Here is a 27522-nt window from a genome sequence, read left to right as displayed (position 1 = left end):
ATCTATCATTCTTTAATTGCTACCTACACCAGTCAATAATGTGCATGGACGGTGAAATGATTTTAACCAGAACAGTGCTAGTAAAAACACATCGGTGCCAGGGGAATATGCATATATGAATACTGGTTGCCCTTTCTCCAGAAGCATGAAGAGAGTGAAGAATTTTGAACTGAAGATGTTAAAATTCTGAAGTGAAAACAGAATTTTAACATCTGCCTCTTCGTGACTGTTTTGATGTGCAGTCACATCTCCTTTCAATGATGATTTAGCTTCATTTGTCCAGCTAACGATTAGGTCATTTTCAATGCTGCATGCGTATATTAAAGCTGTATTCATCCAGATAAGCTGTCAAATTATCCTTTATTTTTGAAGAACGTTCTTCATCTGTACATTTTTAATACAGACAAACCTGTGTAAGTTGACCACTTGCGGTGCAGTACTTTGGTGGTCAACTTAGACAGGTGGTCAACTTATAGAGGGTAGTAATGAGAACTTTTTTTTTGTCATTTCTTGTCCCATGCATTTATTTTTTAACTAATTAGAATACTTTAAACTCACTTTCATTGTTTAACATTACTTTAAAACAATAAGAAAAAAAATTTTGTTTAAATATTTTTAGAGATTATTTACCAGAACGACGCATAAAGTATCATACAAATTTAAAATTTCTGTGAATTGATAAAAAAAAAATGCCTCATTGCTTATGAAAAACTACTTACTTGATATTAGCAATTCCTAAAAATTCATAACAAGTCAAAAGTGACTCAAATTCTTCATTTGATATTTTCTTGTACATTTGTAACCATGGTTACCTATTTTTTTTTACCTAACAAAATAAATCCTTATTGAAGTTTGGCTCATTTTCTGGCCCTTAACATTAGCCCAATGTTTTTCGATGGAAACATAAATATTCATAGGTTTTTCTAAAATGTCTGGTTACTTATTTGAGGCATAACTGATGAAACTTTTAATACAATCTAATGCTTTTGCCTAGTGGTCAATTTAGAAAGGATTTTTTACAATGCTCCAAACCAAAGCAGGTGTATATTAGTGGTCAAGATAGACAGGTGGTCAAGATAGAGAGGTGGGCAAGTTACAGAGGTTTTCCCTTATTATGTAAGATAGGACTAATTCCATTCCTGACAAAAGCGGTCAACTTAGACAGGTGGTCAACTTACAAAGGTAGTCAACTTTACAGGTTTTACTGTATTTTAAATTCAATGGGTTTTAATGTACTCATTCCTTTTTTCCGTATGGCAATTTTTGTGAGTTTTTAATATATGTGTCAAGCACTACGTGTGTTTCATCACAATTTAAAAATTTTCCTTGATCTTATTAAATTCTGCAGCTAATCATTATATGTTTTCACTTGCTCTGATTTCTTCATTGATTGTTAGATCTGCCATTCCATCAAGAACTGCAACGCTGTAAGATTTTCTGTTCATTTGCTTCGTTATATTTGAGTATTTCATGGGGTTCGGCAAAATATCTTCGATGCTACTGCCTACTTTTTCTACAGCCACATTCTTCTAATCCACCAATTACTTTCATTCTCATATTCTCCTGCTTTAAAGCTTCATCTGACCCTAAAGTACAAAACGGTACAGAAGATGTTTTAATACACCAATTACCTCCCATGAATCGATTCCAAAGATTTGGATGCTTTGCTTTTGATGCTTCATATCAGTCAGGTACCATGATATCATACTTGCATTACTTGTTAAATTCAAAGCAAAGAAACAGGGAACGAAAGCTTCCAATGAAGAAATGTGTAATTCCCAATTTCCAGACCTAACAGACCGTATAAAAAGTAACATAGTATCAACCATATGCATATATATAACAAAGCAAGTTTAAATATTGGTCTTCCACTTGATTTTGTATCCTCGCAATCTTTCATTTTTTCATGCATTTTAGAATCTAGTAATGTCTGTAGTATTATTTGAGTAAAGTCCTTTTGTTTCACCATACTTCTTTTCTTGAAGCAATTGATTAATTTTTGCACTTTATCATCGCATTGAAATTTAATTTCTTCATTGTGGGTTTAAAAAGCATCGAGATAACATTTAAATAGTGCAACCGTTAATGTTGAATGTGCTTCTATAACCCGTCTAGCGCACTTTCCAGCAGGAGTTTTTGATACTACAGTTTCACTGTATAACTCAGTCAAATTGACGTCAAGACCCGTACCGTCTAAAAATAACCCAACAGGGAAGTTTTCGATTTTTCAATTTTATTTTTATATGATAGAGTAACATGTATAAACATCATAGGTGGAAAAAAATTTTGCGATACGATAAGTAGTTTTTTTTTTAAATTAATTTTTAAAGTTCAAGCGCTTGTGACGTCAAATGGCATAGGAAGTGACGTCATGCGCTCTTCCGATAGGGGAGAAACCGAAGGACATGAATTCGACTTTGAAGACGAAACGTAAAAGGCTGATCTCCTCGCATTTAACTCCTCGCGTTTCTGGAACATTAAACCTCTCATCCTCCCGGAAATACTCGAATATCATCATAGATGTTACTTGAGGAAGATCATTTAGATTGTGCTTCAAGGAATCTGGCCTCCATAGTGTGTTCAAAAGGATTATTGAATTTCTAAAAAATAAAAATATCAGCGCGATCAAAATATCCGTAGCGAAAACAAGGTATCTTCGGGGGAAGGCTGCCCGTTAGTACCCTGTGACGTAAGCTCGTGACGTTTCAGAAGAACACACTTTTGCGCGCGGATTTTTAAAAATTCATTAAAAATCAATCAATGTGTTTTAAATTTCGGCGATGGTGAATTTTTTAGTTTTGAGGGTCAATTAACAATATCCAATAGCCAAAGTATGAACATTTAAAAGGTTGCAACTAAACCCTATTGCTTGCAGCTTAGCCATAATCGTATGTAATTCACCAGTTCTAATAATCCAATTGTGGGGCAAGTTTTTGTTTGACATAGTAAGTTTTAAAAATGTTTCCTGATATCCATGGTGACTACTGTTAATGAATTTTCCCCTAAAATATATTTAATTACTTCTTCCAGATTCTGCGTGAACGTAAGCTGTGTTAATGAAATGAAACGCTCGTTCTAAAAGACTCAGGAAAAGCTCCTAATTTAGGCGTAATTATACAGGTTATTAGAAATTCTGTTAAGCGATTATACAGTCGAACCTCGTTAAAACGAACTCAAAGGGATCATAAAAGTGAATTCGCCTCGACAGTGGCTCGTTTTATCCGAAAAACAATTGTTTTAAGTGTGAATACAGTAGGACGGGGATCGCAAATGTAATACGATTTAGCAGCAATTCGTTATAAGCTTGTTCGAATTAACGAGGTTTAACTGTACTGATGTTTAGCGATTTAAGACTGAACATTAACAGTATTTTTAACTGCGAAAACTCCCCCGAGGTACTATTAAACAGGCTAATTCTGAACGCCAAAGTAAAAAAAAGAAGTTTTATCAGAATTTTTTTTAATGAGTTAATACACAAACAAATTAAGTATTTTACTTTTAACTTAAAAATAGAAAAATAAAACAATATTAATCAAGTAAATTCACCAGAAAGTTATCACAAAATACATAAAAATTGAGTCATTATGGCAAAAACTCATCAAAGCCGCCATCTTGGATTGATGACGTCATACAGGCCGTCTGACACAAATTCAAGCAAAACACCCGGTGAGACATAGTTATATAGGTCATAAGGAATATATTAGAATTGGTCTCACAATTTCCTCACGAAATTTCCCACGGAATGTAGTATGCCCCTCTACTATAAATCAAAATTTTTAAAATTAAGTCAATATTTTCCTTAAAATCTCCATCCCCCGTCAGATGGTTCCCAACTTTACACCACGGCTATCTAATTTATAGCATAGCTTCTTGTCTAATTCAACCTCCTGTCTCAAATAATACACGTAGTTTTTACTTCCTTTTACAAAAAAGGAAGTAGTGTATTCGGGGAAGAAAAAAAAATCACTCAAAAATCGGCCTTAATTTCCATTTTGCTCGCAACCGAATGATTATCGAGTTTTTTTTGTGTTATGCCTTGGTAATACTTGGCAATATACCGCAAAGCTTTTGGTCGCCAAGTTTTGTCGCCAACTTTTTTTTTTTTTAAATCTGGTTTCAATTTGGCCATATTTAGAGAATAAACCATTGAATAACATTAAAACTGCCAATATTGGGAAAAAATTATCTGTATGAAACGTTTTCTTTGCTTCGGTTCGCAACAAAATTGGGGTGAAAATATTTAAAGTGTTTCTTTGCTTACTCCGAGGCACTATTATCATTAAATTGGAGTAAAAGGAAGTCATGTGATGCACACATTAGCTCGTTTTAACATAATCGGATTGTGCACTTTTCCAACAATGTTCAACTTAAAGTTTGATACAAGATTCGGATGAAAATACTACATAAAGTTTAAGAGGAAACAAATGCAATCGTGACTTGTCATATCGCAAAAGCTTCAATAGTTAATGACAGAGGACAATTTATTAAAATTTTGCATAATCTAATGCAAAGTACAAACATCGCGAGAGGGTATTGTATGGATTATAAAACCTCACTGTATTGAAACAACATAATCATTACTATTGTTTGATGTTATGCAGTACAATGACTGCACGAACGAACCAAAATTTGTTTAAAGCGCGTAATATTATCACGCACTTCTTGTGACTCACGACACAATCATCGTGAATATTTGTAAGAACTTCGAAATAAGGAAAATTCTATTGCATCCATTAACCATTGTTCAGCTCGTGCAATAATTAACTTTTTTCCTTTCTTTGTTTTTTTAGTCATGGGAAAAGGTTGTGGAAGTTTACCATCAGTATCATTAACAATTTTATATGCTTGAATCACATAAAAATAAATATCGATGTTCCAAACCGTTAGTATACTTCTTCACTAATAATAAAGCTGAAAGTCTCTTTGTCTGTCAGGATCTCTGTGACGCGCATAGCACTTAGACCGTACTGCTGATTTTCATGAAATGTGGCACAGAATTAGTTTATATCATGGGGGTGTGCACCTCGAAGCGGTTTTTCAAAAATTCGATTTTGTTCTTTTTATATTCCAATTTTGTGATAATTTCCCAGGGAAAATTTTCTTAACGTGGACGAATAAATTACGGAACTATCATAGCGTGGAACCGTAGCATGGGCAAGCAAATGAATATAGCCAATTGGCGAGAAATTCATCATCCATTATTTGTTAATATATAGGCGGACCAAATGACCTTTTCACTTTCTACTACGGGCAAAGCCGTGCGGGTACCACTAGTGTAATAATAAACTTTTATAGTTTTTAGGGACCAATGATTGTAAAATTTCTTTTCTTCCCGTATTTTAATAATTTTAAGTTTTTAATGGAACAGTAATAATATTTTTTCTAGAAAGACCTTAATAACTTAATTGATTGCTCAGATATTGTCAATTACATCCGTCTGGTGTTCCCAAATAAGACTTAAAAGTCATTTATATTTCAAAAATGTTTTTGCTAAATTTAATGATTTTTTTTTTCCTATTTAAGTTTTGCACATTTTTCAACAGTTGTTTTCGCGATTAAGAGCTTTTCAACATGCCATTATATGATTTTAACTTCGAAAAGTTTTTTTTTAATTTTTTTTATTATTATTATTTTTTATTGCTCCAGTCGTGTTTCTGATTTTATTTTAATTGCTACTATAATTGAACTTTTTTCTGTAGTGCAGAAATATTTTTAATGAATGTTACATGTTGGAGTAAAAAAATTAACCGAAAGTACCCTATTCACGTCTACATAAGACACGCATTTAGTAAGTTATTACTTAAAATAATACTCTCTCTCAAAAATTGTTGCTTAAAATCTTTAGAAGTAAATGACGTATTGAGAGATGAGTTAAATTTGAATTATTAACCAAAGAGTTCTCATTATATTCAATAGAATCGGATGAGCAACTGGTGGACAATTTTCTCTTGTCTTAAGGAAATTGGGAATCAACGGATGATGGAGTTCTATATTTTCAAAAAATGAGATAAAGTTTAAAGTTGAGTTCTAAAGCTTAAAGTTTACAATATTTATAAAAATATTTTTAATGATCTATTCTTAAAATTGAAAAATAAAGATTTGCACGTTAGCTTCTGAATTGTAGTGTAGCTGAATGCTTCATTGCCAAATCGATTAAATCCATTAAAAAAAAGTAGAAAAAAATGATGAATTAGATGGCGCTATCCATAGAAATAAATGAACCCTCGTGTTACATTTTCTGTCGTCATATACATGATCAGAAATCAGAAATGTACTAAACCTTAATATAAAATCTTATACTACGTGTCAATAAAGTATCATTAAAGTTGAAATAAAGACATTCTTAAAAAGTTTAAAAAATTAAGTTTTTTTTTATTATTATTTGGCAAGTCGGACTGATTTGGAATCAACTTCGGGACTCTTGGAGTCGGAGCTTGGAGGCCATAAAATTTCAGGAGTTGGAGTTGGTCATTTAACTTTCCAAATCCGAAGCTCTGCCAGGGCTGGATATGAGAAATCGAAATCGGACTGATTATAAGGTGAAACAATCGGAGTAGGGGCTCGTAGGCTTTGACATTCCAAGAGTTTGAGTCAGTTATTTTCCCTCCGCAGTTCTGGTTTTTGCTTATTTTTTTGTAAAACGTTCAATGACACTTTGAGCGAGTAATTTCGCCAAGCTATTCCAAGCATTTCCAACTCAAGACGAACTCTTTTCACTTTATAATGTTCTACATGTTTCTAGAACTGTATGCTTGTAATTTTTAGATTGTTTGACGGAAAAATGCCCAAAGCAGATTATTTAACTTGTTCTGCAACGACAATTACCCATATTTTGAACTAAAATGAAAATACAGGCGTCCCTCGTATAACACGGTACTTCTACATCACGGTTTCGATATCACACAGTACGAAACTTGATTTTAAATACTAGTCGGTTTTGGTGTAACTCGAATGTTATGTTTAAACCATAGACTAATAATAAGAGTAGACCGAGCTTTCTCATTCTTGCTGATGAAGAAAATTGGTTCATAGATGTATCATGTGACTAGTGGAAGGGCTTGGCGAAGACTTTGGCAGCATGGTTGCTAGATGGCAGCATTATCTATAGTTTGGCACTCGACATGTATTTTAAGACAATGTGTTTTCATTAAAAAAAACTTCCAGGTGCAGAGTTTGAACTGCTTTTCTTTTAGTTATGCATTATTTTGACATTAGTAATAGTTTTTGATCAGTTTTCGGTAACTTTTATTTCATTTGGAGCTGTCAGCGTTGGCGTGAACGAAATGGCGTAAACGTTTTGCGTCAACGCAAAAATGTACTAATCGGTATCTTAAATTGAAACTGTAGGTAAAAATCTTACCGTTTGCTGATTCTTCTTGGTCGCTTGCATCTTTTATTGCTTAGAGAGTTATTGAAATTGACTAAAGAAAATGCACAATACTATCTAAACGAAAAACTCACTATATTAACAAAATATTTACAACTTAGAATAACAAATTTACAAATCGGACTCCATAAAAGATCATTCTTCCGTGTTCCATCAATTCTATTTATTTTATTTCGCGCTGGCGTTGATCGTCTGCTACGATTAACGCCCGCTGTTGCTAGGATATCCACCAGTCACATGGTTTGGTTTATGAGCAGCAAAAGGGTTGCCATAGCTCGGTCTACTCTTATTATTAGTCTATGGTTTAAACGAGCTGATGTGTGCCTCACATGACTTCCTTTTACTCCAATTTAATGTCATTTTCCCATTGTTGGTAATTTTAATGTGGTTCAATAGTTAAACTCTCTAAATATCACCAACAGTGGCCAAATTAAAACCAGTTTAAAAAAAATCAAAAATCACCAAATTTGTCGCCAAGTTGGCGAGAAAACTTGGCGATCAAAAGACTGGCGATATATCGCTAAGTGTCCGCCAAATTATAACACCACTTAAGTTTACATCGAAATTAACAATAATTTCGCTCCAAAAAGAGGCAAAAGACCCCTTTAGAAACACCTGAACGCAACCAAAAAGAGAGGTGCATATCTAGACACTACTAGGAGTCTACGTACCAAATTTCAACTTTCTAGAACATACCGTTCTTGAGTTATGCGACATACATACGCACATACATACATACGTACATACAGACGTCACGAGAAAACTCGTAATTTACTTGGGAATCGTCAAAATGGATATTTCGCGTGTCTATACTTTCTTAGGCAGTTATCCACGTGTGGTCGAGTCGAAAAAAAACCTCATCATTCATTCGGGGGTGAGTAAAATGGAAATTAAGGTCGATTTTTGAGTGAAAATTTTTTCGCGAACACAATACTTCTTTTTTTGTAAAAGGAAGTAAAAAAAGAACTAATCCTTCTTACGTTTGTTGTTTCTGGCACATCCGCCAGCGACTAGAAACAATGGAGTTAAGTGGACCTGTGTAGGAAAAGGTCCCGCTTAGTCTTCAGAAAACCCTTTTAGAACATTTCGAAACGTATAAATTATGCAATCGTCAGAAAGAAAGGCATGCATTTGCACCTTACGTAACATTATGAAACAAAGTGCAAATATCATTCTTTGAAATGTTATTCCTACATATATGGGTCATTGGGACTCTAGTTCAACAGTGAGCGAGGGATTGTGGCTCATTGTCAAGGCCTCGTCCCAGAGTGACCCTAAAAGAGCAAAACGCGGGAAGATCACACGAATTATGAAGCTGAGATAATAATCCAGCGAGAGGGGGAGAAAGGCTGGAACCTTCCACACGCGCATGCGTTTTTATCGTTTTCGAATCTTTAGTGTTAGATAATCGCTGAGTAGTTTCACTCATCGATTCGCCGCGAGCGGCTGTCATTGCATCTGTAGGTGAGTTGTAGTTAATTTTCAAATTTAAGTTACGACTTGTGTAATTTAAAGACATATTTTTTATTTATGTCTTCAATATTTTTTACTCGGAAACAGATATTTTAAATATATATATGCATGTTCCAAATATTAGTTTGGAATTTCTTTTGAACTTGCGATGCGTTTTTGAAATTTTAAGATTTTTTTTTTCTTGTTATAGCGTACAAATGTTCTAAAAACAAATCTTATAACTGAAGCACAAGAACTTTTCCGTACACATCAAACTTCAAATCTGATAAATAAATAAGCAAATAAAATGGAATTATTTTTAAACTACTTTACAATGGCAGTTAAATTTAACTTTTATAGCTAAATTTAGTTTAAATTTTAATTGTTCCAAAGCGAAAAGAAATATATTATTGAAAAGTTAGGAAGGAAAAAAGAAAGAAAAGAAAGAGTACATCTTAATAATTCATTTGTGACAAAAATATCATTTTTCGCAGTTTATCCGTTCAGGTGAAAAATAAAGCGCTTCGAATTTACTGAACTAATCAATCCATCTCTTACTTCCATCATTGTAAACTCTTCGAGAAAACTGAATTTCTGTTTTTATTACCAACTTTTTTTCTGGAAACAAAAGACAGAAGCGTATAGTTCATAAACTAGGAAGTTTTTATGCTTTGAAACAAATAGTTCCGTCTAAAACTAAACAAGCTTACTTTCCCGCTGACCAACATTTTATTTTTCCAGCATCAGATCAATATTCTCTCAATTAACTAAGCTTAAAAGTCATGTAAACACACCTTTTTTACATATGGATTTGATTTCAGAAATAAATAAATAAATGAATGCCTCTCTCATGTAAAAAAATCATAATGTAGAATTTATAAGACGTATCGACAGACACGCATTTTCCCCATCTCAAAATCCTACATTCCAATTTTTAACTTCTCGATATTAATTTAATGATTTTGTTTATTTTTGATCTTTTCATTTTTAGCGATATATTTTTCAGATGCATTAAGATTTCTTTCATGTTTTCTTCAAAAACTTTTACGAGAAAGCAGGCTGAAAAGTGAAAAGATGAATAGTAATTGAAACAACATACGGTACGTGAAAATATAACAAACACAAACCAAAATTAGAAACTTTCCAAACAATCTACGGTGCCCCCACGCCGCGCTTGTAGTTCAAGATGCATCCGAGAAAAGGATGTTGATAACTTCCGCATCAACAGACTGAGTTGGGGAACTATTTATTCTCTCACCTCTACTTTACACACTGGGACAAATGTACTGAGCGTTTTCAGTTTTCTCCTTATCAGACAAAACGATTAAATGCAGGGGTGCCCACAGGGGGAGATTATGGTGCAAGATGCAGCATCAAAATGGGGGGGGGGGATTTTTTATGTTTTTTTTAATTTTTATTTACTGATTTATTTTTAATTAAATTATTTGTTTCATTTTATTTTGTTCGGTTTATATTTTATTTTATTTATTTATTTAGTTTTTGTTTTTTTTTAATTTTTATTTACTGATTTATTTTTAATTAAATTATTTGTTTCATTTTATTTTGTTCTGTTTACATTTTATTTTATTTATTTATTTAGTTTGTGTGTGTATGTATGTCGTTAAAGTTTGAACTTTTCTAACAAAATAATAATAATAATTTAAAACAAACAAATAAATAAATAAAAAATCAGTAAAAAAAAGAGAGCTTTAAAAAGGGAAAGAAGTTTGAGTTTTATTTTGGGGGGGGAGGGGGATTTGTGCCATTGGACTTGGGGGGATGGGCACCCATGATTCAATGTATCGTGAATTCATACACTCCAACCCCAAATGATATGCGTTGGATTTTAATTATTTAATTTCTTTAGGTGCAGTCATTCAGGATAACTTTGAACCTAAATTTCTCTATTTTAAACTGCTCCTCTCATATTTTGATTGTATGCCGTGGGCAGGTAAACAGCATTATCTACAGAAATGAATTTCCGAGATATTTGAAGAAACGCGTTTCAGATTCAATACTAACAATTGGGAAATGTTTAAATTAGACATCTTTTTCGCGCTTCCCCCCCCCTGCAGAAACCCAATAAGCTAGCTTGTACAATGAAGCTTACTTAAATAAATGACAAAAATGCAAAAAAAAAAAAAAGAAAGAAAGAAAGAAAAGATAAACTTGCAGTACTGCCCTTTGCCTGCCTACGGCAGTGTTATATTTGTTGGTATAAAGCGGAAGAAGCACACTTGAACTGGTGTGTAATTATCCAAAATTAAGAAATAATACTGCACTTTTTTTTATGTTTTGTTTTATTTTGCCTGCGATTATGATCAAGGTATATATTTTATTTTAGGTCAAGTAGTATAGATTAATCCTCTTATTTACTGGTTTTTAACTTTTGTTTCTGTTGTCAAATTTCCGTAAATAATATATATTTTCGTGAAAAATATTTTTATCTTACCTGAATTTTCGATTAGTCGATTTTAAACTTTATTATTGAGAAAGTCTTTATTGTGATTCCGTGTCAGGTTAAATTTCTGATATGTTTATGCATATAAATAACGAAACATTTTAATATTATAGATTCCTTACTTAAAATATTGTTGGAATTAGTTGAAACACGACGACAAGCAAATTGATTTAAAACAATGTTTTCACGAAAAAGATTTGATTTTGCACATGGATGATCTGTGTTCTTTTGACCGATAAGAAAATAGAACAAAAACCTAAAAATCAATGACTTGTTATAAATAATGTCAAAAAGTCTATGTTGGTACATGTGAAAATAGACTCGTTTAGTTCTGGGTGACTTTCTTCATGAAGATCAGTGTTATTCGATTCGAAAAATCACCCCGTTTTAGATAAATAATTGACTTTTTTGGATTTTTGTGGAAAAATACTTCAACGAATTTTGATTTCCACATTCACATCAGCTTGGTTTTAATTTTTAGATTTTTTGTTAAAACATTTTACTATAAAGAATTGTTATCTTTCTTTTCATTTTCGCGACAGATAGTTTCTACAAACCGAATAATATTATTCAATTTTTAATCATTTACGTTAGTTTCAAATTAGTTAAAATTTCCTAAATTCTTGTAATCACTTCGTGTTAAAAATAAACCATAATATGCATAGACTAATAATAAGAGTAGACCGAGCTTCCCCAGTCTTGCTGATGAAAAAATTGGTTCATGGATACATCATGTGACTGGTGGAAGGCTCGGCGAAAACTTTGGCGGCATGGTTGCCAGCTGGCAGGATTATCTATAGTTTGGCACTCGGCAGGTATTTTAAGACGTAATGCGTTTTTATTATAATTTTCTTCCCAAGGTGCAGAGATGATTGAACTGTTTTTCTTTTAGTTATGCATTATTTTGACATTAGTAATTAATTTTTGATCGCAGTTTTCAGTAACTATAATTTCATTCGAAACTACTACATCAGCGTTGGCGTAAACGTAATGTCGTAAACGTTTTGCGTTAACGCAAAAATGTACTAATCGGTATCTTAAATTGAAATTGTAGGTAAAAATCTTACCATTTGCCGATTCTTTTTGAACATTTGCATCTTTAACTGCTTAGAGAGTTATTGAAATTGACTAAAGAAAATGCACAAAACTATCTAAACGAAAAACTCACTATATTAACAAAATATTTACAACTTAGAATGACAAATTTACAAATCAGACTCCATAAAAGATCATTCTTCCGTGTTTCATCAATTCTATTTATTTTATTTCTCGCTCGCGTTGATCGTCTGCTGCGATCAACGCCCGCTGTTGCTAGGATATCCACCAGTCACATGGTTTGGTTTATGAGCAGCAAAAGGGTTGCCATAGCTCGGTCTACTCTTATTATTAGTCTATGATAATATGTAAATGATGATAGTAAAGAAGGGAGGGGGAGCAGAGTTGAGGACAGCGAAATCTCACTCAGACGACAATTAAATGTTTTTTCGAGCAATCACGATTGCTTATTGCTTTCATTTGACTGTTTTGATGTCCTATCATTTTATTTTCTCACCAGCACCCTCTGCAGCATCACCGTCGACCGGTTCCTCACGATGCTGCTTCTCTAGCGAAAACCGTCTCCAGGTTGCGTCAATATCCTACACTTACACGCATACATACACGCACCTACACACACACACATACACCTACACACACATACATACGCCTACACACACAAACACATACACAAACACATACACACACATACACACACACAAACACATACACACACTCAAACACATACACACACACGCATACATACAGACACCTACACACACACTCATGCCTGCACACAGACACAAACACATATGCCTACACACACATACACATTACCCCCCACACACAAACACTCATACACACAACTACCCACACACTCATACCTGCACACAGACACAACACATATGCCTACACACAAATACACATACCCCTACACACAAACACACATACCCCCCACACACGCCTACATACACACACACACTCGTGATTGCGAAAAACATAATTTGAATTCAAGAGATCAAAATTCAAATTATTATTATTATTATTTTTTTTTTTTTTTGGTGTTTTCTGAAAGTTAAATTGACCGGTAGGAAGTGCAGCATTGTAGCAACAATTTGATTTTTTAAAAGTCATATCTCAAAGGTCCCCCTTCAACTCCGTCTCTTCGAGTTAGCTCTACGGAGAGGAGCGACTAATGCAACGTGTAATCTTAATCGACGTATATGTTAAAACTAGGAAATGGAGGAATATGTGATGTGTGCAAGCAATACCAATGCTAATTTTCCGAAAAATGGCTTGTTTAAATGTATGCTCATTATTTTCTTCCGTGTTCTAAGAGCGAGTTCCGAGTTTTGATTCTCACACTATGTTTTTATCAGGAATCGTTTCCTTACTTTTTTAAAATTTCCCATATGCTTCATTATCTGCCCTTTTCCAATGATTTAGCGAGATTATTGTTGATGCTTTGTTACAAAATATGTACCTTGATGCTTATGAAACAATGTCTGGTTTAATGACTGATAAGAAAACAAACATTAAGATGATTGTGATTTGCATAGGTTTAAAAGAAAAGAAAAAGAGCTTCTCTAATGATGATGATAGAAAAGATAAACGTTCTTATGAAAGTTTCAGGGCAAGAAATGAATCACATACTGTCCAACCACGGATTGCATGGAATTTTCAAAAGTCCAGATAAGACGAATCTATGTGAATAAGGGGGAAAAGTAAAAATTTGATACGCGTATTCCGCTCATTTGAAAGAGACTCTGCTTCTGCAACAGCTGACATCGATAAAAAAAATAATAGATTTGTCCATTTCCGGGTGTAAAACGGATGTTTGTCTTTCCATACAATCCGTGGTCAGACAGTATATGAGGTGTGGTCATAATGAACGCAAATCCACAACTAAGGACGTAATATGAGTGTGGTTGAACTACAGTCAAGTCGTGATGACTCTTATAAGGCTTGTAACTAGAATTTTCCTTTACCTCAAAGTTTTCATTTCGTCTCAGACTCTTGAGAAGACTGTGGGAACTTCCCATAACTCGAACTAACAATAACTCGAAGGTTTTAGCCGATCCCCTAATAGAACTTGGAGTCGTTGAGAGTTGACTGCACTATGACATGTTATAATTTGCTAGTTTTTGTTCGGTTGAACTTCTCTAACTTCGAGCGTTCTTGGAGCATTATTCTACCGTTTAGGCTATTTCGTATACTAAGAATGTAACAGTACAGGGCATTTAAATAAATAAAGCTCGAATGTACAGGGCGTCGGAGTCGAGGCTTCGGGAGTCTATCAAATTTAGAAGGAAAGAGGTCGGAGTCGAGGATTCGGAGTCTCTCAAATTTAGAAGTAAAGAGGTCGGAGTCGACTGATTTTGGAGACAAGGAAACAGAGGCTTTATGATTCCGAGAGTCGGAGTCTGTCATTTCCCTTCCAACTCCGCATCACTGCTTTTCTACGCCAACGGCTGAGTTCTCTCGTAGCTTAGAAACAGCACAATTCAATGTTTTTAAATTTTTTAAATTGAATTTAGGACATTGACACACTTTTTCTGCTTCAGCTTAGCACAAAATCCTTTTCCGCCTTTATTGTTAAAAATTTATTGCTAAACTTCCGTTAAATCGTGATAGAGGAGAAAAGAGCCAAGACGTATGTTGACAATCTGTCGCTTCATGAACAGCCATGAACTTTCTTATCGAGAAACCTGTTGACATTTCTGATATAAATTGTCATGTTTCTGTTAGGCAAAACGTGCGCTCTTTTTATCGGACATTATCCTCAACGAAATCCCTGAACAAAAGCTGTTGACGTTTGTTCATCTTATCGGGGGAAATGCCGCAAAAACTACCAAAGCTTACGAATCGTTTTTGGACTAATTGTGTTTGAATTATTTTTATCAACCGTGAAGTTTGTGGTAAATATGTCAATTGCAGTAAATTTCAATGTTGTTGTTGTCGTGTCTCAGCTAGGCTGGCAATTTGGGTTGCGCTGCTTCACTTTTCAAACTGTACCGTAATTTGGTGTGAAGTCCGACTTCCACAGTTCACACATGCCATAGGGATCCGTTAATAGGGTAAGCAACCATTCACAGCATAACAACACATTCACACAAAGGAAGGACAAGAACAGGAGAGAGAAAGTACGTTCATGCCCGAGCCGGGATTCGAACCCGGACCTTCCTGTCGCAGTCAGACATCTCTGACCACTAGACAAGGCAGGCGGCATTTCAGTGATTGTATATGTTTGGTCGTTGTTAAACGAAACTGCAGAGTTTTGCTTCACGCCAAGTTGTATAAAAATACGCAAGCTCCCCCCAAAACAAAACTACATTGTAGTCAGCTCATACCAATCGCAATCACTTTATGTAATTATATTGTCAAATTTTAGAATCGCGCAGAACGATCTCCTTTGATCGAACCTTTATAATAAGATACCCATACTATTGTACGAAACGCTTCATTTAAATTCCAATCTTTTTTGCACTTCTCAGAGACGTCTGAACCCTGTCATCCTTGAAGTTGAATCATTCCCGTCACCGTTGCAGGAATATATAATCGCGTGTTCCGTGGAAATCTACTTACGGCTTCACCGAAGCCTTCCTGAGCACGAGAGGAAATAATAAATCTGTGATGTTTTGCTGCATTTTGTTTAGCGAATGGCATAACAGTACAACATAACGTTCTTGACGGGGTTCACTTGTTATTCACATTCATTGTGTCTGTAAACAGCCTTGAGCAAACAGGTTAGTTGATGTGTTCACTTTCTTGCCTTGTTTGACACGGCAAAGTTGTAATGGAAAGTTTGTTTTGCATCGTACTACAGTAGACCCACGTTTTATGCGGGGGTTTCTGTTCCACGGAAATGCCGCGTAAATCGAAACCGCGTAAATTGAGACCTGATACTAGTGTGTTTGATAGGGGTGTGGTTCCGTAGATAACAAAATACTTCTTTCTAGTGATGACTACTTGTAAAATAAATTTAATGTGTACTTATATCGACTTTTATGCACAACATGCATAAAGAAAACATAAATTGATTTCGCGTTCTGTTTATACAGAGGAGCTGGCTATGGTCGTCTTTTAGCAGTCATTGAGAATTTTCCTCTGTAATTCTTTGCAGAGCATTAATGCATCCATGATCACTTGTGTCACTTCCATGATAGAATCTTCCTTCACTAACGAATCAGAAAGATCATTTCTATTGTCTTGGAATGGCTCAAAATTTTCAATGTGAACTTTTTTGGTTGTGCGTCACCGACGTCGGTATCTTCGTTGGTTTTGCCCTCCTTTGTCACTCCTAAAAGCTTTTGCCTCTTACAGTGTGAACCTCTTACAGTGAGTTCTGAACTGTGTGAGTTTAACAACTTTTCTTCGGGAAAGAGCTCTGGAACCAATCGCATAAGATGTCTCCAATTACCCAAGCTCGATTATTAGCACGCCAAAATGCAGTTGATTAAGCGTAATCTGCAATCTTTAGGAGTTTGGATTTTGAAAGAGAGGAAAATTTTATATTGTTTGCATTGCCGCATCCGCGTAAAACCGAAACTTAGCCACATAAAATAAACGTATCAATTCTTAGACTACGTATAATCGAAACCGCAAAATAAACCCACGTAAAACACGAGGGTCTACTGTATTTTTTTTTTCTGGAATTAAAATATAATTACTCCTGGGTAGCGAGCGGGACCTGGCCATGATAAACTTCAGACCACTGCCTAAACGATATTTCACCCCCGTCCCCTAAATCAAAGTCTCGAATTCTTGTTAGTTAGCTCAATTTTTCATTAATTTATTTACATTTTACTGACAATGATTGAAATTTAAAAGCAATAAGCACTTATAGTTAGAGCAAACCAAACCTTGCGAAGTCTATGCGGATCTTAATCACAGCATGAAGACGCTGTCAGGCTTGAGATTTGGTGATTAGGATCCAGGCCCCATGGGCGTTTTAAGCTCCCCGAGGCCAAAATCGAAAGCCACAAAAAATCCCTGTTAAGCTTTTTTTATTCCGATGTTTTTGTTCCATATTTCCATAGGCTAAAATGTTTACTTGATTTAATAAATGCTACACAAATTACTATCTGAATAATCTACGCAGAAAATTTGATAAGAAATATGTTTTGTTTTTTGCCGCTTTAGCATTCTGCCTTTCAATGGCACGAAATTAATGGTCAATTGTAAAGAGGCAATTTGTAGGTAAACGATTATTGTCCCTAACACAGAATCGCAATAACTGGCTGAACCGCCGAGAGATGGCGCCACCAGTCAGGTCCACTTCCCAGTTTCACGCTAGGCTGAGAGGGAAGGAAATTTTCTCCATACCCAGTAGTGAATTTACCATTCGTAAATATCGTAGTTGCGAGGGCCGTGCATGAAATAACATCACCGGAAGGGGTCAAAACTTCACATGAAAAAATATTTACGTTGGACGTAGGGGCTCCCAAAAATGCATTCAGAGAGCCCCCAAACGAGTAAATCTTGCTGTACCTATGATAACTAGCTTAGCAACTGACCAAAGGACTTTCTGGCCCGTGTACTCAGTAGATCCTTATGACCTCGGGTATCGAGGCCTGGGACCCTCTGATCCAAATTCCTGTGTCCTAACCAATAAGCTACACTTTGTAAGTATTTTACATTACTTCATAATCTAGGATGAGTACAAAACGGGAGTGTGAAAGCATGAATATAAAAAGTAATTTAGCTAATTATTTAGAAAATGCAGCGAAAAAGATATTTAGGCTTCATTATGGCATATTGCATTAGATTTCAAGTGGAATTACGACCCTTTAACCTTGCAGAAAGGGGTAAAAAACAGTCGAATTCGAGTACTATAACTCTAAAAGAATACATTTGAGATACTCATCTTTCTTTTCTATAGCTGGGGCAAACCTAACCTGGAGCAATGCTGCGTTTAGGATCTGCGTAGCCTTCACAATACTACCAGGTTAGATTTGCCCTAACTACAGACAAATGTATGTTCCTTCTTTTACTGCACGTATTTTTTTAAACCCAAATATTGGTAAGTGTTTATTTAAGTGATTAATTAATATGAACAAAACTTTTTAATAAAAATTGCATTAGTCACTTTGCGCACATGATTACAGAAAATTTTTTAGTCATGCCAGAATATTTTTGTTATTTAAACAATTCAAACTAATAGTTTAATCAACTGTGAACAGGTTCTTTTTACATTTATGCGTAATTTCTATTTTGTATGATAATTTAGATTTAACTGTCAAAAAATGATCAACATTTCACCATTTTTATACCCTATATAATTGTTTAGGAAAGAAATTGTGCAGAAATTGTGTGGTTCACTTTGTAAAACAAAGCATTATACATGTTCATTAAAGATTTCATGCTAAATATTTCTTAGTTTTTAAGTTATTATGCACGTAATATTGAAATAAAAACACTTACGTTTCGAGAAAAACTGCTTTTAAATCATTTTTTTGATACATTTTCTCCCATAGTTTTCTTGATTACAGGAACTTTTCAAAGCTGTTTGTTTTATTTATTTATTTAATTTTCAATAAATGGGATATTTTCAAGCTTAAAATTCGTATGTCCCCTTTAAAGGATCAACAAATACCCATCCTTTTGTTCAAACCCATCACTTGTTTCTGTATAATTATGTATAGTATATAAAGGAGGAAAAAAAAATATTCGAAAAAAAAAATTAAGTCGAGTTAAGTAAGAAAAAAAAACTAAGATTTTGAAGGGAGAATTTTTCTTTCTCTCTCTCTCTCTCTGTTTTTTCCCCCTTTCATATCGAAATTTGCGTTATACGAAAAGTCGTACAGGTGTTAAAAAATGAAGTACATTTTCCGATTTATAGCTAAAAAAAATGCTGAAGAAGCTCTTATCAAAATTTAAGAAACGTGACATTATCCAAATTTTACTGGTTATAGTATAACCGATTAATCATACTGACAGTAACATATTCGTATATACACTTCGTTTTCTGAGAATCAAGTTTTTATAGAGCCTTACCTCCATTTTCCCTATAAAAAACAAATTGTAAACCATCTTTTTAATCGAGAACATACTTTTACTGACATCAATCTGTTTTACTTTCGCTCTTTGAGCTGCTTCACTTTTCTTTTTTTTTTTTTTTTTTTTTCTGCCGGAGCAGAGGGTCTGTTGCATTTTTGTCAAGAAAGATATATTTCCTGAGGCTGGCATGCGAGCTAAACCTGTTCCTCGGGTCCACACAAAAAATAAGTTTATCTCGATTTTTTAAGAACAGAAGTGAAGGTCAAGGTTTTGCACTTGCCGGTGCCGGCTCTAGCTGCAGTATCATCGAAGCATAAACACTTAAAACCTCGTTGGCCATCCAGAGTTTCTGGTAAGATAATTTGATTTTGTGTCCGAAAAAGCTGTTATCCCTCTCTCTTTTCCACTAGAACCCCTTGAAAAGGACAGGCTGAATTATCTGACATTCCAAGTTCCAAGACAAAATTGCAGCGGAAAAATTGTGAAAACAATTTTTCCCCTGCAATTTTCGGGAAAAATTGTTTTCACAAAAAATTTAAAATTTAAGCGTTTTTCAGACAATTTCTTTCAAACTTTTTTGAAAAAAAAATCTATGATTTTTAATTTTAATGCATTTTACTGAGTACATCCAAACAATTTCAGAGTGGGGCCATGAAGGGATCAACGTTTACAGCAAATGATATAGGAGAATTTTTGTAACTTTTTGCTAAAATTGCTTTAAAATGTTATGACTCGCAGAGTTGTGCTCATTAAAAAGAAAAAAAAAACTGCATGCACTTTAAGTTGATATGGAACTTGAATACTTTTTCTCAAAGCATTCTCAAAGCAAAAAAGAATGTATTTTAATAAAAGTATCCAAACATTTTCAGAGTCGAACCATGAAGGTTTTTGCTGTTACAACACATTATTCAGGGCACTTCACTGCGGTTTTTGCTAAAAAAGTTTTAGTGACAGCTGATCCGTTCATGGTTCCACTTTGAGGTTTTTTAATGCATTCATTAAAGGACATGAAAAATCAAACTTTTTTCCACAATTTTCAAAAACACTATCGGAGAAAATTTTGAATTTAAAAATTTCAATGTTTTGTGATAAGAAATACTTTTTTCGAAAAGTGTTTGTATTACATATCTACTTAAAGTATTTGTAAATGTACTTAGAATGAACACTTAAACAACTGTAGCTCCCACAGAACTTAAGTTAAAACCAGGGTCTCATTAACGCGAGGTTCCACGGGTTTGAGGATCTCGGCACTCTAATTTTAGGGCACTAATTTTGCGTAAAATTGTTTCTTTCTTTGTTTTTCATTAATTTTCTTTATTTTTGTTTCTTTAGTAAAAGAAGTATAGTGATTACGAAAAATGTTTCACTCACATATCGGCCGAGATGTTCGTTTTACTCCCCCTCCCCCCCAAGCGGTTGTTGAAGTTTTTTGAGCAATCACGATTGCTTATTGCTTTCATTTGTCTGTTTTTGGCGTGCTATGATTTTTCCCACCGGCGCGGCGCCACCCTCTGCCAGCACCATCCATCGCGTCGGCCGGCCTCACGATGCTGCTCCTCTAGCGAAAACCGTCTCCAGGTTGCGTCCATATCCTACACACACACGCATACATACACGCACCAACACACACGCACACACAAACACATACACAAACACCACCATACACACATACACAAACACATACACACACGCATGCATACAGACACCTACACATACACACAAATACACACAACTGCCCACACATTCATGCCTGCACACAGACACAAACACAAATGCTTACACACACATACACATACCCCGCCCCCACGCACACAAACACTCATACACACAACTACCCGCACACTCATGACTGCACACAGACACAAACACACATGCCTACACACATACACATACCCCCCTCCCACACACACACATATAAACACACACTCGTGATTGCGAAAAACATAATTTGAATTCAAGATGACAAAATTCAAATTAATTTTTTTTTTTTTTTTTTTTTTTTTTGGTCCGTTTGTCCGTGCATATCTACCTAAGAACGAATGCCCAGCCGAAATATCTCTTTTGAGGAACCTTGAGGAACCTTGATTATAATCAGGAGTTTTCTCGTGGGCGTCTGTAAGTGCGAACGTTCGCATATAGGTTTTATATGGGGTCCTCTCTCTTTTGTGCACCTCTCCTTTTGGTTGCATTTGGATGTTCCAAACGGGATCTTTTACGCGTTTTTGGGGTATAAGAGTCAAGTACTTTCAAAATCCGAAGAACTGTCGTACATTTGCAACCACTTTGCGAAATATCGGCAAGCTTTTGTTTGCAAGGTTTTTGCTAATTTGGTGATATATCGCCAACTTCGCAATAAAAATGAAATTTCGAAATGTGGGGCAGTTTGGCGATACTTTGCGAAATTCTCTTACAATCAGCGTTAAAACTGTCGATATTCGGAAAATTAATCTCTGCAAAAATCTTATGCGCATCGGTGTTCGACAAACTAATGCTGTACTTATTTTTAAAATCTTTCTGTTCACTTTAAGACACTATTATAATGTATTTAATTCTCCTTTTACTCTTACACGTTACATTTAGTTTCGGTTACTCTGAACTCAAATCTTAGATAATACGAAAAAGTTGCTTTTGTTTACATTGGCATTATTTACATTTACCTAACTTTTATAGGCGTAGAAAAATGTCGAAAAAGTTAGTTATTTAAGAAGTATTGCATCTAACGTGAGTATACGCCACCATATTTTTGAATTTGTCAAACCTCATTAAAATGAACTCAAAGGAATAGTAATTTGAATGTACAAGTTTAGTAGGTGCAATGAGAGTTTGATAGGTTTTCTAAAACTGGTTATAAATTTAAAGCAATACCGGCATGTTAAAAAGTACTTTTTTACGAATTTCAAAAATTAAGAGAAAATTTTCTGGAAGTTTAATGACAATATGAGATGGTCAGGTTGAGTGCCTTGTTGGTTTGACATGGAATGACCCTTCTAGTTTGCAACGACCAGCTTTCTTTTGAAAAATAAAGCTGGAAAAATCAGATTTCAAAAGATAGGAAAATGTCTTACATTTACTGTGTTTTAGATGTTCCAGCAGAAAAAGGTATGTTGTGCACCACTGTTCCAGAGTTTATTCGCCATACTCCGAAATACCGACAGATTTTTTGCCAATAATTGTAGAATAAATCCGGGCTGCGGAGTCGGAGTAGGACTGATTTTGGAGTAAAAGAGTTTGAGTCGGAAGTCGAAGACATTCAAATTTCAAGAGAAAGATTCTGATTTCCCCTCCGAGTCCGCAGTCTACCATGGCTGTGAAGTCGGACTGATTTGGGGGTAAAGAAGTCGGAGTCCGATTTGATTTTGGAGCAAAAGAGTCAGAGTCGGATTGATTTTGACATAAAAGAGTCGAGAGTCGAAGACTTTGAAATTCTAAGGGGCAAAGGAGTCGGAGTTGGCGTAGAAGGCTCTAAAATTTCGGAGTCGGAGCTAGAGTCGGTCCTTCCGACTCCGCAGCTCTAGTATTTATAACCTTTTTTGATCAAACTTTTAAGTGCAGCTATTGAATGTGCGTAATAAATATCAATATAGTCCTTGCTTTTTTAATGATAAGCATAAATTGTGTATGCAAAATGTTCTTCGATAAATATTAAGAATTGAAACATAAAAATCCTAGGAAACAATATTTCTCTTCTCTGTTGTTTCGATGGCATGATTTTGAATTTATCGGAATGGTGGAAGTAAACATTATTCTTATCTATCTGTGAGCCTACCCCAACCCCATGCACATTACTGATGTTTATCAGATTTCAATCATTTTTTTTTATTTTTATGTGTCAATAATACTAAAATATTTGCGGTAGCTTCCTAATTCCTTGAACTACCTAATGCTTATTTCTAACGTAAATTAAGTATAAATTACATTCTTAGAAGTACGAATATTTTGCAACTTTTTTTGTATTTCGTTTCCCAACGGACTCTTACAGATTAAAAGATAAGTATAGCCGTGTTATTCTATAACTGGCGTCATTTCTAGCGAGCAGATCGATTTCAATGCCACAAACGATAAAAACTATTTAATCTAAATATTATTATAAGAGATGTGCATAGTGGATAAATCTAGTTTACATTACATTTTGTTCAGTTATTTCATCACTCAAGATAAATGTATTTGTAATATTGTATTTCTCTTGGGTTAATATTCAGCAAACTAGTGTAGGGCGAATCATTAAATGCAGTTCTACGGTTTTGAATCTAAATAGGTAATCTTGCTTCCCCCCCCCCCTCTTGTTGGAATTTTAATTTATTTGTGTCATTAAGTAAGTATTCACCGAAAAACTGTATGCAGTGGCGGATTCAAGGGGGGAGGGCTAAGGGGGTTATAGCAGTCTCCCTCACCCCACCCCCACGAGGTCTGAATTTACGCTAGGTAAAATCGAAATTTCAGAGATTTTTAGTACTGCAATACTATTGCGAAGTTAAATATGCATTATATTTAAATAAATATCTACATTATGCATTTAGTGGCGCATTAATGGAAGAGGAAGGGGGGCCGGCTAGAGGACTGTAACCCCTTCTCCCATTTGGTCAAAACTTAAAAGCAGACTAAATTGTGATCTGAAATGGCATGGAAAAGCTTGGAGGAAATAGTTTCGTTCCTCAATCGGGTTTTTTAATCTGAAAATTTATTACTTTCAAATTAAAACGAATTATATATATTTTACTTCATTCTCCGAATAAGGGGCTATAGCAATTGAAGTCAAAAATCTATAAAATATTTTCATATTATCTAACATATTTTCATAGAGAACTTCCAAACCTTCTCATTTCCTAAATGTCACCAAACATTGCCTAGAATTGCGTCTTTCATATTTTGCAGACGAAACCACTCCAGACAGATCACTCATTTCCTAAACATCACCAGTCATAGCTTAAATTTGCGTCATCAATGTCGAAAACTTTCCGGAGGAGAACCACCTAGTAAGGTAAATTCACCAGAAATTGTTTAAAATTCCTTATTTAAGACTCAAATTTAAAAAAAAAAAAATTAAGACAATTCCCAAAACCTTCTCATAACGTCCTTAAAGATAGTCTATAATTGTGTTCTTTCTTGAGTTCCAAAACGAACTTCCCCATCACCTGAACGTCATCAGAGATAGCATAAAATTTCGTTTTTGAAACTTTTATCTGTGCAAATTTCTGGAAGGAGAATTCAATCCCTAAATATCGCTAAAGATAGCTTGAAATTGACTATAGTTCAAACGACTCAGGAAGGAGCCTCAACCCCATTTCCCTAACATTACCACCACTACGTTCCAAAAATTGCGTTATTAGCACCAATTTTGCAAGTTTCTACAGGAGAATCTTGACTCCCCTGTGCTGTTATCCAAATATATTTTAACCTACCAATGTGATAATCTACTCAGCTTTATATGAGGTTCTTTGCCTAAATATGGTTTTGACTACTCCAGATTGATGAGCACAAAGCGAGATCATAGCTGCAATCTCTAGATGCTGTAACTGACTTCGACCCCTTGCGTGCATTCTTCCTACATTAGTTTTTTCATAAGTAAAAAACCTTATAACCTTATATGTATTTAGAGTCTTAAATTCTTCAGGAGAGGGATAATGGACCCCTACTGAATTCCATACTGTTTAAACAACAGTGTCTCCCCCCCCCCTCAAAGATTAAGAGTGCCTGGAAAAACGAAAAAAAAAAGACCCTTTAAAACTGACTCCTCACTTGGACCTAGGTTAGCCGCCACCCCCCCCCCCCCCCCCTCGCTCGAGTTCTAGATCCGCCACTGACTGTATGCAAATTTCTTCAGATTAAAAAGGCATTAATGCTCTAAAGCAGTTGAACTGTGTGTGGTTGTTGATGGAGTGTCGGATCTAAAGGGGAGCAAGCCGGGGGCCCTTGCCTCGGATAACAAATTCACCCTATTTCTGTGGGCTTTTTGCGTTTCAACTGGATTGAAAACTTAAAGGAAGATATGGGGAAGGCAGTTTCCAACTTTGCCCCGGCTCGGAAAAATCGCGTATCCGGCCCTGGGTTCATGTTAGTGATGAAAAGGTAACGTTGATTTTGCACACATATTTTATTTTAAGTTAATCGTTCAGATTAGAAAAAGTCAATCTTTTAAGTAAAATATAACATTTATTTCTGATATCGACGACCCAGAAGAAGCACTGCCGCTAAATCTCTTCTTGTTATTTTGACAATCTTGTCGAGAATCAGCCATTTTAATTATTCATGGTCTGCGTCCATGTCCTCTGGTCCACGGGCCTCCGCAAGCATGTCCCATCCCCTGGGCTGTGGCGTCCATGTGCCTCCAGAATCGAATTATTTATAAACGGCCTTCTCCACTTTACACAATCCTTGACTTGAAAATAGTATCCAGCATCCAGCCCCTGACATTCATTTGAATTTCGACGTCTTGAATTCAAATTATAGTTACAATACTAGCCATTAGTAGAAACAAGAAACCCAACGAGTAGGATCCTACCGCAATTCGTGATTGCGAAAAACATGATTTCAATTCAAGATCTCAAAATTCAAACTAATTTTAATTTTTTTCAATCAATTCTTTTACTGCAATCTCAGTTATAAAACAGCAAAAGAAATGAAAGTCTAAAAATTTAAAAGCAAAATCACTCATTAAAATATGAAGTGTATTATAAAGTTGCTACTTATAAATAAAAACAGAAATTTACTAATCATATTTCTGTACCTCAGAGCCTGAAGGAAGTAAGTCACATTATGGTAATTTTATAGGAGAGAGGAAAGTTTTTTTTTTTCTGGCGCATGCAAAGGATGGGACGCGCTCTTTAAACCCTGGTAAAAAATGAAAAGGAAATTTAAAAGAACGCACGATAATTCAGTAAAAAGTTTCTGCTCATGAAAATTTTTTTTAAGACTTAGGAAAAATAGTTTAAATAAAAGCAATAACTTGGCATGATTAAGTCTTTTATTGTTCCGAGAACCATAATGTTTTGTTTCCACGGGGAGCGCATCCCCATAAATATCACCCCCCTAAGAGCGTTACCCCCCCCCCCCCAAAAAGAGAAAAAAATACCCCTCAAAGTAACCCCCTATGAAAATTTTAATGGCGCAATCTGCGCCGCCATGATCCCCCCTGGATATTCCATGTACCAGCTCTTTTCTAACTTGTCAGTCCGTTTTCCCCCTAACTTCGGTTAACATAATGTGCAATGTTTTTCTCTCTCTCTGAAACCTCAATTTCAAATAATTTCTGGCGGGAAACCTCTCCCTTTTTTTTTAAAAAAAAGTACAATTGCGTTTTTTAGAGTTCAATGTCCCCCCCCCATAAACACAATGAAACATTACTGTCATTCAAGTTTAAAAACAGGTTATAAACTACGGCATTTGTTTGTTTTACCTCTTTCAGCCGCTATTCACAACTCCAATAAACTATAGGGGGCGCTGCAGCCACTGTCTAATGGCGGATGAAAAAGGTGAAACAACACACGCCGTAAATTATAACTTGCTTTGACGCTTTTAGTGAATAACAGTAATTTTTCATCGTGTTTGTGGGAAGCTTTCTTTTCTATTCTTCTGAAAATACATTACATCACAAACTATCTGAAGCCCGTAATTTACCCCATAGAAAACACGTGGAGTGGAATATTTTACCTTTTTCTTTAGTATTGTTAATCACCGCAAGATAGCATATTCAAGCTCTGGAGTTGCGAATAGTGACGGTCACCAAAACCTAGAAAAAATTAAAAAGAAAAAAAAAAGGTCAAATTAATTAAAAAGAAAAAAAAATCATACATAATTTTTTACAGCAGGATCTTGCGACGGGAGGAAGTGGGACGGAAACTTCCAAAAGAGCTTTTAAGGCCCCACACCACTCGCTGAAAAAAAAAAAAAAAAGAAAAAAAGACCGATTTCTATGCGCGCATTCCATGTACTATGTGCTCCAAATGTTTCGTAGTTTAGAAGCTGCGTGAAAAATGCTGTCCTGTCATTTAAATAGCATGGCGGCGTTTGTTTACATTTAAAAAGTTTCAGTCCTTTTCAATTGAACTTTGTATATTTTGGTATTTTATGGTCACTTTACATTTTAATCTTCAAAAAATTATCTTTTTGGTATTTCAATTTACTTTTTTTACGAAATGCATGAATTTAATTTCTTTTTTCAGCAGTTTTCTACTTAATTCTTCATTGTAAA

General features: G+C 35.0%; 1 protein-coding gene across 1 annotated transcript in view; it reads left to right on the top strand.

Moving 5' to 3' along the window:
• The window catches only part of LOC129226232 (transmembrane protein 68-like), a 69296-nt gene that overhangs the window by 17287 nt on the left and 24487 nt on the right, over positions 1-27522 (top strand). The window lies entirely within an intron of this gene.

Source organism: Uloborus diversus, chromosome 1 (genome assembly GCF_026930045.1).
Source record: "Uloborus diversus isolate 005 chromosome 1, Udiv.v.3.1, whole genome shotgun sequence".
Taxonomy (NCBI): Eukaryota; Metazoa; Arthropoda; class Arachnida; order Araneae; family Uloboridae; genus Uloborus; species Uloborus diversus.
The sequence above is the reverse complement of the archived record's forward strand: the minus strand, read 5'-3'. Positions and strand labels throughout refer to the sequence as shown.